The sequence below is a fragment of the Ranitomeya variabilis genome, chromosome 5 (genome assembly GCF_051348905.1).
Source record: "Ranitomeya variabilis isolate aRanVar5 chromosome 5, aRanVar5.hap1, whole genome shotgun sequence".
NCBI classification, from domain to species: Eukaryota; Metazoa; Chordata; class Amphibia; order Anura; family Dendrobatidae; genus Ranitomeya; species Ranitomeya variabilis.
The window spans coordinates 672,527,060-672,544,315 of NC_135236.1; the positions used below are offsets into that span (position 1 = coordinate 672,527,060).

The window sequence follows — 17,256 nt, forward strand, 5'->3', positions numbered from 1 at the left end:
AAGGGGCACTCTGCTGATACTGGGTATAAGGGGGCACTCTGCTGATACTGGGTATAAGGGGCACTGCTGATACTGTATATAAGCGGCACTCTGCTGATACTGTATATAAGGGGGCACTCTGCTGATACTGTATATAAGGGGCACGCTGCTGATTCTGTATATAAGGGGCACTCTGCTGATACTGTATATAAGGGGCACTCTGCTGATTCTGTATATAAGGGGCACTCTGCTGATACTGGGTATAAGGGGCACTGCTGATACTGTATATAAGGGGCACTCTGCTGATACTATATATAAGGGGGCACTCTGCTGATATTGTATGTAAGGGGCACTCTGCTGATTCTGTATATAAGGGGCACTCTGCTGATACTGGGTATAAGGGGGCACTCTGCTAATACTGTATATAAGGGGCACTGCTGATACTGTATATAAGAGGGCACTCTGCTGATACTGGGTATAAGGGGCACTGCTGATACTGTATATAAGAGGGCACTCTGCTGATACTGGGTATAAGGGGCACTCTGCTGATACTGGGTATAAGGGACACTGCTGATACTGGGTATAAGGGGCACTGCTGATACTGTATATAAGGGGCACTCTGCTGATACTGGGTATAAGGGGCACTGCTGGTACTGTATATAAGGGGCACTCTGCTGATACTGTATATAAGGGGCACTCTGCTGATACTGTATATAAGGGGCACTCTGCTGATACTGAGTATAAGGGGCACTCTGCTGATACTGAGTCTAAGGGGCACTCTGCCGATACTGGGTATAAGGGGCACTCTGCTGATGCTGAGTATAAGGGGCACTCTGCCGATACTGGGTATAAGGGGCACTCTGCTGATACTGAGTATAAGGGGCACTCTGCTGATTCTGTATATAAGGGGCACTCTGCTGATACTGTATATAAGGGGACTCTACTGATACTGAGTATAAGGGGCACTCTGCTGATACTGAGTATAAGGGGCACTCTGCTGATACTGTATATAAGGGACTCTGCTGATACTGAGTATAAGGGGTACTCTGCTGATACTGGCTATAAGGGGGCACTCTGCTGATACTGGGTATAAGGGGGCACTCTGCTGATACTGAGTATAAGGGGCACTCTGCCGATACTGAGTATAAGGGGCACTCTGCTGATACTGAGTATAAGGGGCACTCTGCTGATACTGAGTATAAGGGGCACTCTGCCGATACTGGGTATAAGGGGCACTCTGCTGATACTGAGTATAAGGGGCATTCTGCCGATACTGAGTATAAAGGGGCACTCTGCTGATACTGAGTATAAGGGGCATTCTGCCGATACTGAGTATAAGGGGGCACTCTGCTGATACTGTGTATAAGGGGCACTGCTGATACTGTATATAAGGGGCACTCTGCTGATACTGAGTATAAGGGGCACTCTGCTGATACTGAGTCTAAGGGGCACTCTGCCGATACTGGGTATAAGGGGCACTCTGCTGATACTGAGTATAAGGGGCACTCTGCCGATACTGGGTATAAGGGGCACTCTGCCGATACTGAGTATAAGGAGCACTCTGCCGATACTGAGTATAAGGGGCACTCTGCTGATACTGGGTATAAGGGGCACACTGCTGATTCTGTATATAAGGGGCACTCTGCTGATACTGTATATAAGGGGACTCTACTGATACTGAGTATAAGGGGCACTCTGCTGATACTGAGTATAAGGGGCACTCTGCTGATACTGTACTTAAGGGACTCTGCTGATACTGAGTATAAGGGGTACTCTGCTGATACTGGGTATAAGGGGGCACTCTGCTGATACTGGGTATAAGGGGGCACTCTGCTGATACTGAGTATAAGGGGCACTCTGCCGATACTGAGTATAAGGGGCACTCTGCTGATTCTGTATATAAGGGGCACTCTGCTGATACTGAGTATAAGGGGCACTCTGCTGATACTGAGTATAAGGGGCACTCTGCCGATACTGGGTATAAGGGGCACTCTGCTGATACTGAGTATAAGGGGCATTCTGCCGATACTGAGTATAAGGGGGCACTCTGCTGATACTGTGTATAAGGGGCACTGCTGATACTGTATATAAGGGGCACTCTGCTGATACTGGGTATAAGGGGGCACTCTGCTGATACTGGGTATAAGGGGCACTCTGCTCATACTGTATATAAGGGGCACTCTGCTGATACTGAGTATAAGGGGCACTCTGCTGATACTGAGTCTAAGGGGCACTCTGCCGATACTGGGTATAAGGGGGCACTCTGCTGATACTGGGTATAAGGGGGCACTCTGCTGATACTGGGTATAAGGGGCACTGCTGGTACTGTATATAAGGGGCACTCTGCTCATACTGTATATAAGGGGCACTCTGCTGATACTGAGTATAAGGGGCACTCTGCTGATACTGAGTCTAAGGGGCACTCTGCCGATACTGGGTATAAGGGGCACTCTGCTGATACTGTGTATAAGGGGCACTGCTGATACTGTATATAAGAGGCACTCTGCTGATACTGAGTATAAGGGGCACTCTGCTGATACTGAGTCTAAGGGGCACTCTGCCGATACTGGGTATAAGGGGCACTCTGCTGATACTGAGTATAAGGGGCACTCTGCCGATACTGGGTATAAGGGGCACTCTGCCGATACTGAGTATAAGGAGCACTCTGCCGATACTGAGTATAAGGGGCACTCTGCTGATACTGGGTATAAGGGGCACACTGCTGATTCTGTATATAAGGGGCACTCTGCTGATACTGTATATAAGGGGACTCTACTGATACTGAGTATAAGGGGCACTCTGCTGATACTGAGTATAAGGGGCACTCTGCTGATACTGTACTTAAGGGACTCTGCTGATACTGAGTATAAGGGGTACTCTGCTGATACTGGGTATAAGGGGGCACTCTGCTGATACTGGGTATAAGGGGGCACTCTGCTGATACTGAGTATAAGGGGCACTCTGCCGATACTGAGTATAAGGGGCACTCTACTGATTCTGTATATAAGGGGCACTCTGCTGATACTGAGTATAAGGGGCACTCTGCCGATACTGGGTATAAGGGGCACTCTGCTGATACTGAGTATAAGGGGCATTCTGCCGATACTGAGTATAAGGGGGCACTCTGCTGATACTGTGCATAAGGGGCACTGCTGATACTGTATATAAGGGGCACTCTGCTGATACTGGGTATAAGGGGCACTCTGCTGATACTGGGTATAAGGGGGCACTCTGCTGATACTGGGTATAAGGGGCACTCTGCTCATACTGTATATAAGGGGCACTCTGCTGATACTGAGTATAAGGGGCACTCTGCTGATACTGAGTCTAAGGGGCACTCTGCCGATACTGGGTATAAGGGGCACTCTGCTGATACTGGGTATAAGGGGGCACTCTGCTGATACTGGGTATAAGGGGCACTGCTGGTACTGTATATAAGGGGCACTCTGCTCATACTGTATATAAGGGGCACTCTGCTGATACTGAGTATAAGGGGCACTCTGCTGATACTGAGTCTAAGGGGCACTCTGCCGATACTGGGTATAAGGGGCACTCTGCTGATACTGAGTAGAGTATAAGGGGCACTCTGCCGATACTGGGTATAAGGGGCACTCTGCCGATACTGAGTATAAGGAGCACTCTGCCGATACTGAGTATAAGGGGCACTCTGCTGATACTGGGTATAAGGGGCACTCTGCTGATTCTGTATATAAGGGGCACTCTGCTGATACTGTATATAAGGGGACTCTACTGATACTGAGTATAAGGGGCACTCTGCTGATACTGAGTATAAGGGGCACTCTGCTGATACTGTACTTAAGGGACTCTGCTGATACTGAGTATAAGGGGTACTCTGCTGATACTGGGTATAAGGGGGCACTCTGCTGATACTGGGTATAAGGGGGCACTCTGCTGATACTGGGTATAAGGGGGCACTCTGCTGATACTGAGTATAAGGGGCACTCTGCCGATACTGAGTATAAAGGGCACTCTGCTGATTCTGTATATAAGGGGCAATCTGCTGATACTGAGTATAAGGGGCACTCTGCTGATACTGAGTATAAGGGGCACTCTGCCGATACTGGGTATAAGGGGCACTCTGCTGATACTGTGTATAAGGGGCACTGCTGATACTGTATATAAGGGGCACTCTGCTGATACTGGGTATAAGGGGCACTCTGCTGATACTGGGTATAAGGGGACACTCTGCTGATACTGAGTATAAGGGGCATTCTGCCGATACTGAGTATAAGGGGGCACTCTGCTGATACTGTGTATAAAGGGCACTGCTGATACTGTATATAAGGGGCACTCTGCTGATACTGGGTATAAGGGGCACTCTGCTGATACTGGGTATAAGGGGGCACTCTGCTGATACTGGGTATAAGGGGCACTGCTGATACTGTATATAAGCGGCACTCTGCTGATACTGTATATAAGGGGGCACTCTGCTTATTCTGTATATAAGGGGCACTCTGCTGATACTGTATATAAGGGGCACTCTGCTGATTCTGTATATAAGGGGCACTCTGCTGATACTGGGTATAAGGGGCACTGCTGATACTGTATATAAGGGGCACTCTGCTGATACTATATATAAGGGGGCACTCTGCTGATATTGTATATAAGGGGCACTCTGCTGATTCTGTATATAAGGGGCACTCTGCTGATACTGGGTATAAGGGGGCACTCTGCTAATACTGTATATAAGGGGCACTGCTGATACTGTATATAAGAGGGCACTCTGCTGATACTGGGTATAAGGGGCACTGCTGATACTGTATATAAGAGGGCACTCTGCTGATACTGGGTATAAGGGGCACTCTGCTGATACTGGGTATAAGGGACACTGCTGATACTGGGTATAAGGGGCACTGCTGATACTGTATATAAGGGGCACTCTGCTGATACTGGGTATAAGGGGGCACTCTGCTAATACTGTATATAAGGGGCACTGCTGATACTGTATATAAGAGGGCACTCTGCTGATACTGGGTATAAGGGGCACTGCTGATACTGTATATAAGAGGGCACTCTGCTGATACTGAGTATAAGGGGCACTCTGCTGATACTGAGTCTAAGGGGCACTCTGCCGATACTGGGTATAAGGGGCACTCTGCTGATGCTGAGTATAAGGGGCACTCTGCCGATTCTGGGTATAAGGGGCACTCTGCTGATACTGAGTATAAGGGGCACTCTGCTGATTCTGTATATAAGGGGCACTCTGCTGATACTGTATATAAGGGGACTCTACTGATACTGAGTATAAGGGGCACTCTGCTGATACTGAGTATAAGGGGCACTCTGCTGATACTGTATATAAGGGACTCTGCTGATACTGAGTATAAGGGGTACTCTGCTGATACTGGCTATAAGGGGGCACTCTGCTGATACTGGGTATAAGGGGGCACTCTGCTGATACTGAGTATAAGGGGCACTCTGCCGATACTGAGTATAAGGGGCACTCTGCTGATTCTGTATATAAGGGGCACTCTGCTGATACTGAGTATAAGGGGCACTCTGCTGATACTGAGTATAAGGGGCACTCTCCCGATACTGGGTATAAGGGGCACTCTGCTGATACTGAGTATAAGGGGCACTCTGCCGATACTGAGTATAAGGGGCACTCTGCTGATACTGAGTATAAGGGGCACTCTGCTGATACTGTATATAAGGGACTCTGCTGATACTGAGTATAAGGGGCACTCTGCTGATACTGGGTATAAGGGGGCACTCTGCTGATACTGGGTATAAGGGGGCACTCTGCTGATACTGAGTATAAGGGGCACTCTGCCGATACTGAGTATAAGGGGCACTCTGCTGATACTGGGTATAAGGGGCACTCTGCTGATTCTGTATATAAGGGGCACTCTGCTGATACTGAGTATAAGGGGCACTCTGCTGATACTGTATATAAGGGGACTCTACTGATACTGAGTATAAGGGGCACTCTGCTGATACTGAGTATAAGGGGCACTCTGCTGATACTGAGTATAAGGGGCACTCTGCTGATACTGAGTATAAGGGGCACTCTGCCGATACTGAGTATAAGGGGCACTCTGCTGATACTGAGTATAAGGGGCACTCTGCTGATACTGTATATAAGGGGCACTCTGCTGATACTGGGTATAAGGGGCACTGCTGATACTGTATATAAGAGGGCACTCTGCTGATACTGGGTATAAGGGGCACTGCTGATACTGTATATAAGAGGGCACTCTGTTGATACTGGGTATAAGGGGCACTCTGCTGATACTGGGTATAAGGGACACTGCTGATACTGGGTATAAGGGGCACTGCTGATACTGTATATAAGGGGCACTCTGCTGATACTGGGTATAAGGGGCACTCTGCTGATACTGGGTATAAGGGGCACTGCTGATACTGTATATAAGAGGGCACTCTGTTGATACTGGGTATAAGGGGCACTCTGCTGATACTGGGTATAAGGGACACTGCTGATACTGGGTATAAGGGGCACTGCTGATATTGTATATAAGGGGCACTCTGCTGATACTGAGTCTAAGGGGCACTCTGCCGATACTGGGTATAAGGGGCACTCTGCTGATACTGAGTATAAGGGGCACTCTGCCGATACTGGGTATAAGGGGCACTCTGCTGATACTGAGTATAAGGGGCACTCTGCCGATACTGAGTATAAGGGGCACTCTGCTGATACTGGGTATAAGGGGTACTCTGCTGATTCTGTATATAAGGGGCACTCTGCTGATACTGTATATAAGGGGACTCTACTGATACTGAGTATAAGGGGCACTCTGCTGATACTGAGTATAAGGGGCACTCTGCTGATACTGTATATAAGGGACTCTGCTGATACTGAGTATAAGGGGTACTCTGCTGATACTGGGTATAAGGGGGCACTCTGCTGATACTGGGTATAAGGGGGCACTCTGCTGATACTGAGTATAAGGGGCACTCTGCCGATACTGAGTATAAGGGGCACTCTGCTGATTCTGTATATAAGGGGCACTCTGCTGATACTGAGTATAAGGGGCACTCTGCTGATACTGAGTATAAGGTGCACTCTGCCGATACTGGGTATAAGGGGCACTCTGCTGATACTGAGTATAAGGGGCACTCTGCCGATACTGAGTATAAGGGGCACTCTGCTGATACTGGGTATAAGGGGCACTCTGCTGATTCTGTATATAAGGGGCACTCTGCTGATATTGTATATAAGGGGACTCTACTGATACTGAGTATAAGGGGCACTCTGCTGATACTGAGTATAAGGGGCACTCTGCTGATACTGTATATAAGGGACTCTGCTGATACTGAGTATAAGGGGCACTCTGCTGATACTGGGTATAAGGGGGCACTCTGCTGATACTGGGTATAAGGGGCACTCTGCTGATACTGAGTATAAGGGGCACTCTGCTGATACTGAGTATAAGGGGCAATCTGCTGATACTGAGTATAAGGGGCACTCTGCTGATACTGTATATAAGGGACTCTGCTGATACTGAGTATAAGGGGCACTCTGCTGATACTGGGTATAAGGGGGCACTCTGCTGATACTGGGTATAAGGGGCACTCTGCTGATACTGAGTATAAGGGGCACTCTGCCGATACTGAGTATAAGGGGCACTCTGCTGATACTGGGTATAAGGGGCACTCTGTTGATTCTGTATATAAGGGGCACTCTGCTGATACTGTATATAAGGGGACTCTACTGATACTGAGTATAAGGGGCACTCTGCTGATACTGAGTATAAGGGGCACTCTGCTGATACTGAGTATAAGGGGCACTCTGCTGATACTGTATATAAGGGACTCTGCTGATACTGAGTATAAGGGGCACTCTGCTGATACTGGGTATAAGGGGGCACTCTGCTGATACTGGGTATAAGGGGCACTCTGCCGATACTGAGTATAAGGGGCACTCTGCTGATACTGGGTATAAGGGGCACTCTGCTGATTCTGTATATAAGGGGCACTCTGCTGATACTGAGTATAAGGGGCACTCTGCTGATACTGAGTATAAGGGGCACTCTCCCGATACTGGGTATAAGGGGCACTCTGCTGATACTGAGTATAAGGGGCACTCTGCCGATACTGAGTATAAGGGGCACTCTGCTGATACTGAGTATAAGGGGCACTCTGCTGATACTGTATATAAGGGACTCTGCTGATACTGAGTATAAGGGGCACTCTGCTGATACTGGGTATAAGGGGGCACTCTGCTGATACTGGGTATAAAGGGGCACTCTGCTGATACTGAGTATAAGGGGCACTCTGCCGATACTGAGTATAAGGGGCACTCTGCTGATACTGGGTATAAGGGGCACTCTGCTGATTCTGTATATAAGGGGCACTCTGCTGATACTGAGTATAAGGGGCACTCTGCTGATACTGTATATAAGGGGACTCTACTGATACTGAGTATAAGGGGCACTCTGCTGATACTGAGTATAAGGGGCACTCTGCTGATACTGAGTATAAGGGGCACTCTGCTGATACTGAGTATAAGGGGCACTCTGCCGATACTGAGTATAAGGGGCACTCTGCTGATACTGAGTATAAGGGGCACTCTGCTGATACTGTATATAAGGGGCACTCTGCTGATACTGGGTATAAGGGGCACTGCTGATACTGTATATAAGAGGGCACTCTGCTGATACTGGGTATAAGGGGCACTGCTGATACTGTATATAAGAGGGCACTCTGTTGATACTGGGTATAAGGGGCACTCTGCTGATACTGGGTATAAGGGACACTGCTGATACTGGGTATAAGGGGCACTGCTGATACTGTATATAAGGGGCACTCTGCTGATACTGGGTATAAGGGGCACTCTGCTGATACTGGGTATAAGGGGCACTGCTGATACTGTATATAAGAGGGCACTCTGTTGATACTGGGTATAAGGGGCACTCTGCTGATACTGGGTATAAGGGACACTGCTGATACTGGGTATAAGGGGCACTGCTGATATTGTATATAAGGGGCACTCTGCTGATACTGTATATAAGGGGCACTCTGCTGATACTGAGTCTAAGGGGCACTCTGCCGATACTGGGTATAAGGGGCACTCTGCTGATACTGAGTATAAGGGGCACTCTGCCGATACTGGGTATAAGGGGCACTCTGCTGATACTGAGTATAAGGGGCACTCTGCCGATACTGAGTATAAGGGGCACTCTGCTGATACTGGGTATAAGGGGTACTCTGCTGATTCTGTATATAAGGGGCACTCTGCTGATACTGTATATAAGGTGACTCTACTGATACTGAGTATAAGGGGCACTCTGCTGATACTGAGTATAAGGGGCACTCTGCTGATACTGTATATAAGGGACTCTGCTGATACTGAGTATAAGGGGTACTCTGCTGATACTGGGTATAAGGGGGCACTCTGCTGATACTGGGTATAAGGGGGCACTCTGCTGATACTGAGTATAAGGGGCACTCTGCCGATACTGAGTATAAGGGGCACTCTGCTGATTCTGTATATAAGGGGCACTCTGCTGATACTGAGTATAAGGGGCACTCTGCTGATACTGAGTATAAGGTGCACTCTGCCGATACTGGGTATAAGGGGCACTCTGCTGATACTGAGTATAAGGGGCACTCTGCCGATACTGAGTATAAGGGGCACTCTGCTGATACTGGGTATAAGGGGCACTCTGCTGATTCTGTATATAAGGGGCACTCTGCTGATATTGTATATAAGGGGACTCTACTGATACTGAGTATAAGGGGCACTCTGCTGATACTGAGTATAAGGGGCACTCTGCTGATACTGTATATAAGGGACTCTGCTGATACTGAGTATAAGGGGCACTCTGCTGATACTGGGTATAAGGGGGCACTCTGCTGATACTGGGTATAAGGGGCACTCTGCTGATACTGAGTATAAGGGGCACTCTGCTGATACTGAGTATAAGGGGCAATCTGCTGATACTGAGTATAAGGGGCACTCTGCTGATACTGTATATAAGGGACTCTGCTGATACTGAGTATAAGGGGCACTCTGCTGATACTGGGTATAAGGGGGCACTCTGCTGATACTGGGTATAAGGGGCACTCTGCTGATACTGAGTATAAGGGGCACTCTGCCGATACTGAGTATAAGGGGCACTCTGCTGATACTGGGTATAAGGGGCACTCTGTTGATTCTGTATATAAGGGGCACTCTGCTGATACTGTATATAAGGGGACTCTACTGATACTGAGTATAAGGGGCACTCTGCTGATACTGAGTATAAGGGGCACTCTGCTGATACTGAGTATAAGGGGCACTCTGCTGATACTGTATATAAGGGACTCTGCTGATACTGAGTATAAGGGGCACTCTGCTGATACTGGGTATAAGGGGGCACTCTGCTGATACTGGGTATAAGGGGCACTCTGCCGATACTGAGTATAAGGGGCACTCTGCTGATACTGGGTATAAGGGGCACTCTGCTGATTCTGTATATAAGGGGCACTCTGCTGATACTGAGTATAAGGGGCACTCTGCTGATACTGTATATAAGGGGACTCTACTGATACTGAGTATAAGGGGCACTCTGCTGATACTGAGTATAAGGGGCAATCTGCTGATACTGAGTATAAGGGGCACTCTGCTGATACTGTATATAAGGGACTCTGCTGATACTGAGTATAAGGGGCACTCTGCTGATACTGGGTATAAGGGGGCACTCTGCTGATACTGGGTATAAGGGGCACTCTGCCGATACTGGGTATAAGGGGGCACTCTGCTGATACTGAGTATAAGGGGCACTCTGCTGATACTGGGTATAAGGGGCACTCTGCTGATTCTGTATATAAGGGGCACTCTGCTGATACTGTATATAAGGGGACTCTACTGATACTGAGTATAAGGGGCACTCTGCTGATACTGAGTATAAGGGGCACTCTGCTGATACTGAGTATAAGGGGCACTCTGCTGATACTGTATATAAGGGACTCTGCTGATACTGAGTATAAGGGGCACTCTGCTGATACTGGGTATAAGGGGGCACTCTGCTGATACTGGGTATAAGGGGCACTCTGCTGATACTGGTTATAAGGGGGCACTCTGCTGATACTGAGTATAAGGGGCACTCTGCCGATACTGAGTATAAGGGGCACTCTGCTGATACTGGGTATAAGGGGCACTCTGTTGATTCTGTATATAAGGGGCACTCTGCTGATACTGTATATAAGGGGACTCTACTGATACTGAGTATAAGGGGCACTCTGCTGATACTGAGTATAAGGGGCACTCTGCTGATACTGAGTATAAGGGGCACTCTGCTGATACTGTATATAAGGGACTCTGCTGATACTGAGTATAAGGGGCACTCTGCTGATACTGGGTATAAGGGGGCACTCTGCTGATACTGGGTATAAGGGGCACTCTGCTGATACTGGTTATAAGGGGGCACTCTGCTGATACTGAGTATAAGGGGCACTCTGCCGATACTGAGTATAAGGGGCACTCTGCTGATACTGGGTATAAGGGGCACTCTGTTGATTCTGTATATAAGGGGCACTCTGCTGATACTGTATATAAGGGGACTCTACTGATACTGAGTATAAGGGGCACTCTGCTGATACTGAGTATAAGGGGCACTCTGCTGATACTGAGTATAAGGGGCACTCTGCTGATACTGAGTATTAGGGGCACTCTGCTGATACTGAGTATAAGGGGCACTCTGCTGATCCTGAGTATAAGGGGCACTCTGCTGATACTGAGTATAAGGGGCACTCTGCTGATACTGAGTATAAGGGGCACTCTTCTGATACTGGGTATAAGGGGGCACTCTGCTGATACTGGGTATAAGGGGCACTCAGGGCTCCCAGATACCATTGATTTATGCGTCAAGCAGCTGCCATCACAGTATTCAAAGGGTGGGTTCCCTTTAAGAAGACGTTTCATTTCCCAATAAAAACCCTTTATTTTTTATCTCTCAGTAAATCACAATAACCATCATGTGCGTTTCATCATTTCTGCTCCGAAACTGACAAATACAGATTATTATCCACTACAATTAACATAAAAAACAAGTTCCGTATTCTAATAATCAGGATTTACTGCCGTCCTCTGATTATTTAGAATATTGAATATTTTACCATCCTGATTATACTATGAATCGTTCAATTTCCTGCTGATTCAGAAATTTAAAAAAAAGACCCCCTTGTCTACAAAGCTGCCAGAGATCGATTAGTTCAGAATTTAAGATTAGAATTTTTTTTGTCCAAAAACAGCGCCCCTTACGTCCTTAGGTTGTGTCTGGTATTGCAGCATAGCCTCATTAAAATAAAGACCGCGATGTTTCTAGCCTTGGAGCCATCACGGCGGGATTCAAATCTGCAGAACTTTATTTACAAATAACAAGAGGATTCCTTTAGTAACATTCCGTTCCGATCCTCTTCTCCCTCCTCCCCACCCCGGACTCTGCGCCTTCTCCTCCCTATCTATTCCTCCGTGAATGCGGGTGATTTTCACAAAGCCCCCGGTGCATTGTATTTAAAACTCAGCTGAACATTCACGCCATCTGCTCGCCTTCCGCAGTAAGCTGGCACAGCGGAGGCGCTGCCCCACCGCTGACCTTCAAGAGAGTGAGACACAAAGCGAGCAAGTGGCCGGAGCGGCTCCATTTACACTTCTATCAGACAAGGCATTTACTAAATTCCGCCAGATAGAGCATTCTATCTGAGACTTTATTTAGATACAGAGCTCCAAGTTCCCTGAGGAACCAGAGTCAAGAAGCAAAATTGCATCTTCCTGCGGTCACCACTAGAGGGAGCTCCGGAGCATACTGCATACAACTTATCCATTAAGCTCTATGCCGACAATGTATGCGGCGAGCTCCCTCTAGCCGTAGTAGGTCAGGAAACTTTTATCCTAAAATTCTAAGCTTCTGGAGAGGATAGGATAGAAAAAAAAGGATCTCTGACTGCCGTAAAGACATAATATACAAATAATCAGCAATGAACTTGGCATCAATACAGATTAAAAATAAAGGAAATGGATGTATGTTAAGCTTTAATTTGACCCCGACACCTGACCCTACTATATATCGACCATTACTCACGACTTAAGGTCCATGGCTCCTTTACAATACATTCTAGTACCCATAAGGACAACAATTGGGTTCCCGTCCAAGACCAAATTCGGAAATTTATGGTCAAGTGGAAAAAAACAGGCAGACATTGGCACCAAATGAGGTTGTCAGGTCGCCTCATCCCATGCTGAGGTGTGACAAAATCTCTATAATGAATCATCGAACGTTGGTCATATCTCAAAAATGGTCCTAAAGGTTCCCATACACACTCTGACCGTTATGTCTCCCGATCTTTGGTCAAGGAAATTGATGTCACCTCTGGTGGCTTATCATCCCTGAGAAAATGAGGACCACATATACCATCCTTCTTCCCCAGACATCAGGCAGTGAAGAGGTCCCCTTATGTATAAGATACTCATTCTGAGTCTACAAAATTTCGAAGTTTTGAACTTTAATTTGTATGGAGAACTAGTGTGAACAGGTAAATGGTCAAGTCTCGTTTTTGTAGAAGTTTCTTCCATACCTTCAGTTGTCATCCTTTCCTCTACTGAACCTTAAAGAACTGCCAAGTACCCAACACAGAACATGAAGGGGCTCGGTGAAGGTGGCATAGAAGGTGTGTAAGTGTCTGATTGGGTCACACATTTCATAAAAGGACAACTGTCCGGCCTCGTAATCCAGATACAGACCTAGTTTCTTGCAGGAATGCTGAACTGGGAGCTGGATGACTTTTGAGTCGTGAATCACAGAGTATTGATTGCTCCATAGACGGAGTGCCCATGACTTATCGTTTTGACCGATGACGCAATGCTCCCCTTTCCTGTCTATATTGGCATAGCTCATTCCTACACACCAGTCTCCTCCGTCAATGCTTTCCAGCTCCAAGAAATGGTTTCCCGAGAAAAAAAAGTCCTCGCTTAACACTTGACAAGACTGAAATATTTGGGGAGTATCTAGACGATTTTGGCTTATTCCGGGCCAAGAGGCCACTTTGAGGTCTTCAGACACCGCTACATCATTTCCTGCAGTGTTGATACCCAGTAAGATATTGGGAGCATCAGGCATCTTGAAGCCTCTGAACTCTATCTCTTGGGCAACTCTTTCCATGGCTGTGCGTATCATCGTAGAGATAACGAGTCTATCCAGATCTCCCACGGTATGGACATCATGTCTCATAAAGGCATCCACCTCGCATATGTCAGATCTTTCCAGCTCCTGGGCTTTTAAGACAATGAGTGGATCCTTGATATCCCACATCTGCTGAATAGATTCCATCACCCCAGAGAAGTCTTCAATCTCCTTTTCCAGCTGTTTGATCAGATCAGAGACTGACAGTGACACCTGCTTCTCCTGCCTGGAGATCTCACTCATGAGTTGACCCTCTTCTCCAGGTCGTCCACCTGGCTCCTGATGTCTGTAAAGAACTGCGAAATAGTCTGACCTACGTTGTCAGCTCTGTCATGGACGTTTGTGATGTGGTTATGCAAAGCCTGAATCCTTGACTCTTTTCCTTTCCTTTTCGAAACCAGATTGTCCACGACTATTCTCATCTGCTCCTTCTTCTTGAGTGAAGCCTCATCTAAAGTCTCTATTTGATGTCCACGATGTTCTCCAGTCAAACTGCAGGACACACAGATACAAACATGGTCCTCAGTGCAGTAATATTCCAGGATCTTCTTATGAACAGAACATTTTCTGCTCTCCAAGGAAGTGCTGGGCTCAGTGAGGACATGTTCTGCTGCCTTACTGTGAACTCTCAGGTGATTATCACATAGAGAAGCTTCGCAGTGCAGACAGGATCTAACAGCAGGTACAGGAGAGTGAATGCAGTGAGTGCAATAGATCTGGAAGACCTCCTTGCCAGCTGCCTCAGTAGACCTGACTCTCTCCACAATGTTACTTGTTTTGTGGTTCTTCTTCAATGTAGGCCGCGACCAAAGCTCTTCTCCGCATTCTGGGCAGGAATAAACTCCAGACTTGTCCTGTTTATCCAGCACACGATCAATACAGGCCCAGCAGAAGTTGTGTCCACATTTCAGGGTTACAAGATCGGTATAAAGGCTCAGGCAGATGGAGCAGTCCATCTCATTTCTCGGAGTAGCAAACTCCATGGCTGACAGCAGTTGCGAGAAATGAAACTTTAAGCGTTACACAAAAATAACGAGGCTCAGTCCACACCCACCCGTGTGGATAGACGTGCCAGGTATGTGAGCAATGTTCATTCCTCTACTGCTTTGAGCGAAATGACACGTATCTGAGCCGTCACTGCCTTAGAAGTTGTCAAACTCCATCGTGATAGTGTCAGCCCGGAGATACTCCGATCCGGGCAGAGGTCGGTCCTATCTGCCCAGTTCTGGTGCAAGCACCACGTGAGATTCGGCAATCTGTACCGTAGGTTACACGGTCAGCTTATAAGTATGTGACTTGGATACACGGCTCAGCAGTCTGATATCTCCCATGAAAGGCTTGGATGCAGCAGTCCAAGACCAATAGTATAGGCCAGTTAAATTAGACAGTATCATACTTTATAAGATTAGATACATGGGTCAACACACAGTATCACACGGAATAAGTTTAGATACTGCATACCCAATCTAGAAATAGCAAGCATTCAGCAGATTTGGCACAAAAATGTATTTAACAAAATGTATACATCTTTATTAAGGCAAAAAAAGGATAAGAACATATATAAAAAAGACACATAACATTGCGGGTTATAGTTAAATTAGTGACAAAATGTACAATTAGTGGAGAAACGTTGAACTTGATGGACCGGGTCTGTTTTTCAACCTATGTAACTATGAGTCAATAGCATCAAAATAGGATATGGACATAAAAATGATATACAGTTCTGGCAAAAATTAAGAGCCCACTGCACAGTTTTATAAAAATCATCATCTCTCCATGTCTGACAGCCATTCCATTGCAGGGTCCGTTGAATTCCAACCAGAGGACTCCTTATTCTACTTAATGTGCTTCTGATTAGGTGATCACCTGAACCAAATCTTATTTAACGAAGGAAAGTAAAAAAAAAACTGCTGTGGTGTTCACAATCCTCGTGTAATAGGACAAGCTGGATGGCAAAACAAGTGCTAGTAATATCCCAAAAGTAATAGGAATGAAAATATAACTTTTAACCATGCCAAAGAAATTGAAAAGTCTTGAGTGGGAAAAAGGAGGGCTCAATTCTGGCTTTACTAGCAGAGGAATACAGTGAGCGTCATGTTGCCTCCATCCTTAAAATTTCTAAGACGGTAGTCCATCACAACAAGGTCAATTTCTAAGACGGTAGTCCATTACAACAAGGTCAATTCGGGACAACAAAGCTACAGACCGGCAGAGGGCGAAAAAGACTCTCCACTGACTGGGATGACCATCATCTTATTCGAATGTCACTCAGCAACCGCAGGATGACATCAAGTGACCTACAAAAGGAATGGCAAATGGCACTGGTGAAGTGCACGGCAAGAACAGTTCGTAACAGGCTCCTAGAGGCAGGACTCAAGTCATGTAAAGCTAGGAAAAAGCCTTTCATCAATGAGAAGCAAAGAAGAGCCAGGCTGAAGGTTACCAAAAACCATAAGGATTGGACCATAGAGGATTGGAGTAAGGTAATCTTCTCTGATGAGTCTAATTTTCAGCTTTGTCCAACACCTGGTCGTGTAATGGTTAGACGGAGGAGACATGGAGAGGCGTATAAGCCACAGTGTCTTGCACCCACTGTGAAATTTGGTGGAGGATCGGTGATGATCTGGGGATGCTTCAGCAAAGCTGGAATTGGGCAGGTTGTTCTTTGCGAAGGACGTATGAATCAAAGGTTATCCTGGAAAAATAGTTGATTCCTTCTGCTCAGGCAATGTTCCCCAACTCTGAGGACTGTTTTTTTCCAGCAGGACAATGCGCCATGCCACACAGCTAGGTCAATCAAGGTGTGGATGAAGGACCACCACATCAAATCCCTGTCATGGCCGCCCAATCTCCAGACCTGAACCCCATTGAAAACCTCTGGAATGTAATCAAGAGGATGATGGATAGTCACAAGCCATCAAACAAAGAACAACTGCTGACATTATTGTACCAGGAGTGGCATAAGGTCACCCAAAAGCAGTGTGAAAGACTGGAGGAAAGCTGCCAAGACGCATGAAAGCTGTTATTAAAAATCATGGTTATTCCACAAAATATTGATTTCTGAACTCTTCCTGAGTTAAAACATTAGTATTGTTGTTTCTAAACGATTATGAACTTGTATTTTTATTTTGCA

The 17,256-nt window shown here is 46.7% G+C and overlaps 1 protein-coding gene and 1 pseudogene across 1 annotated transcript in view; one reads left to right on the plus strand and one right to left on the minus strand.

Moving 5' to 3' along the window:
- LARGE1 (LARGE xylosyl- and glucuronyltransferase 1) overlaps positions 1-17,256 on the plus strand; it is a 431,493-nt gene that overhangs the window by 352,034 nt on the left and 62,203 nt on the right. The gene's annotated exons all lie outside the window — the stretch shown is intronic.
- On the minus strand, positions 11,862-15,108 carry LOC143776939 (E3 ubiquitin/ISG15 ligase TRIM25-like; annotated as a pseudogene).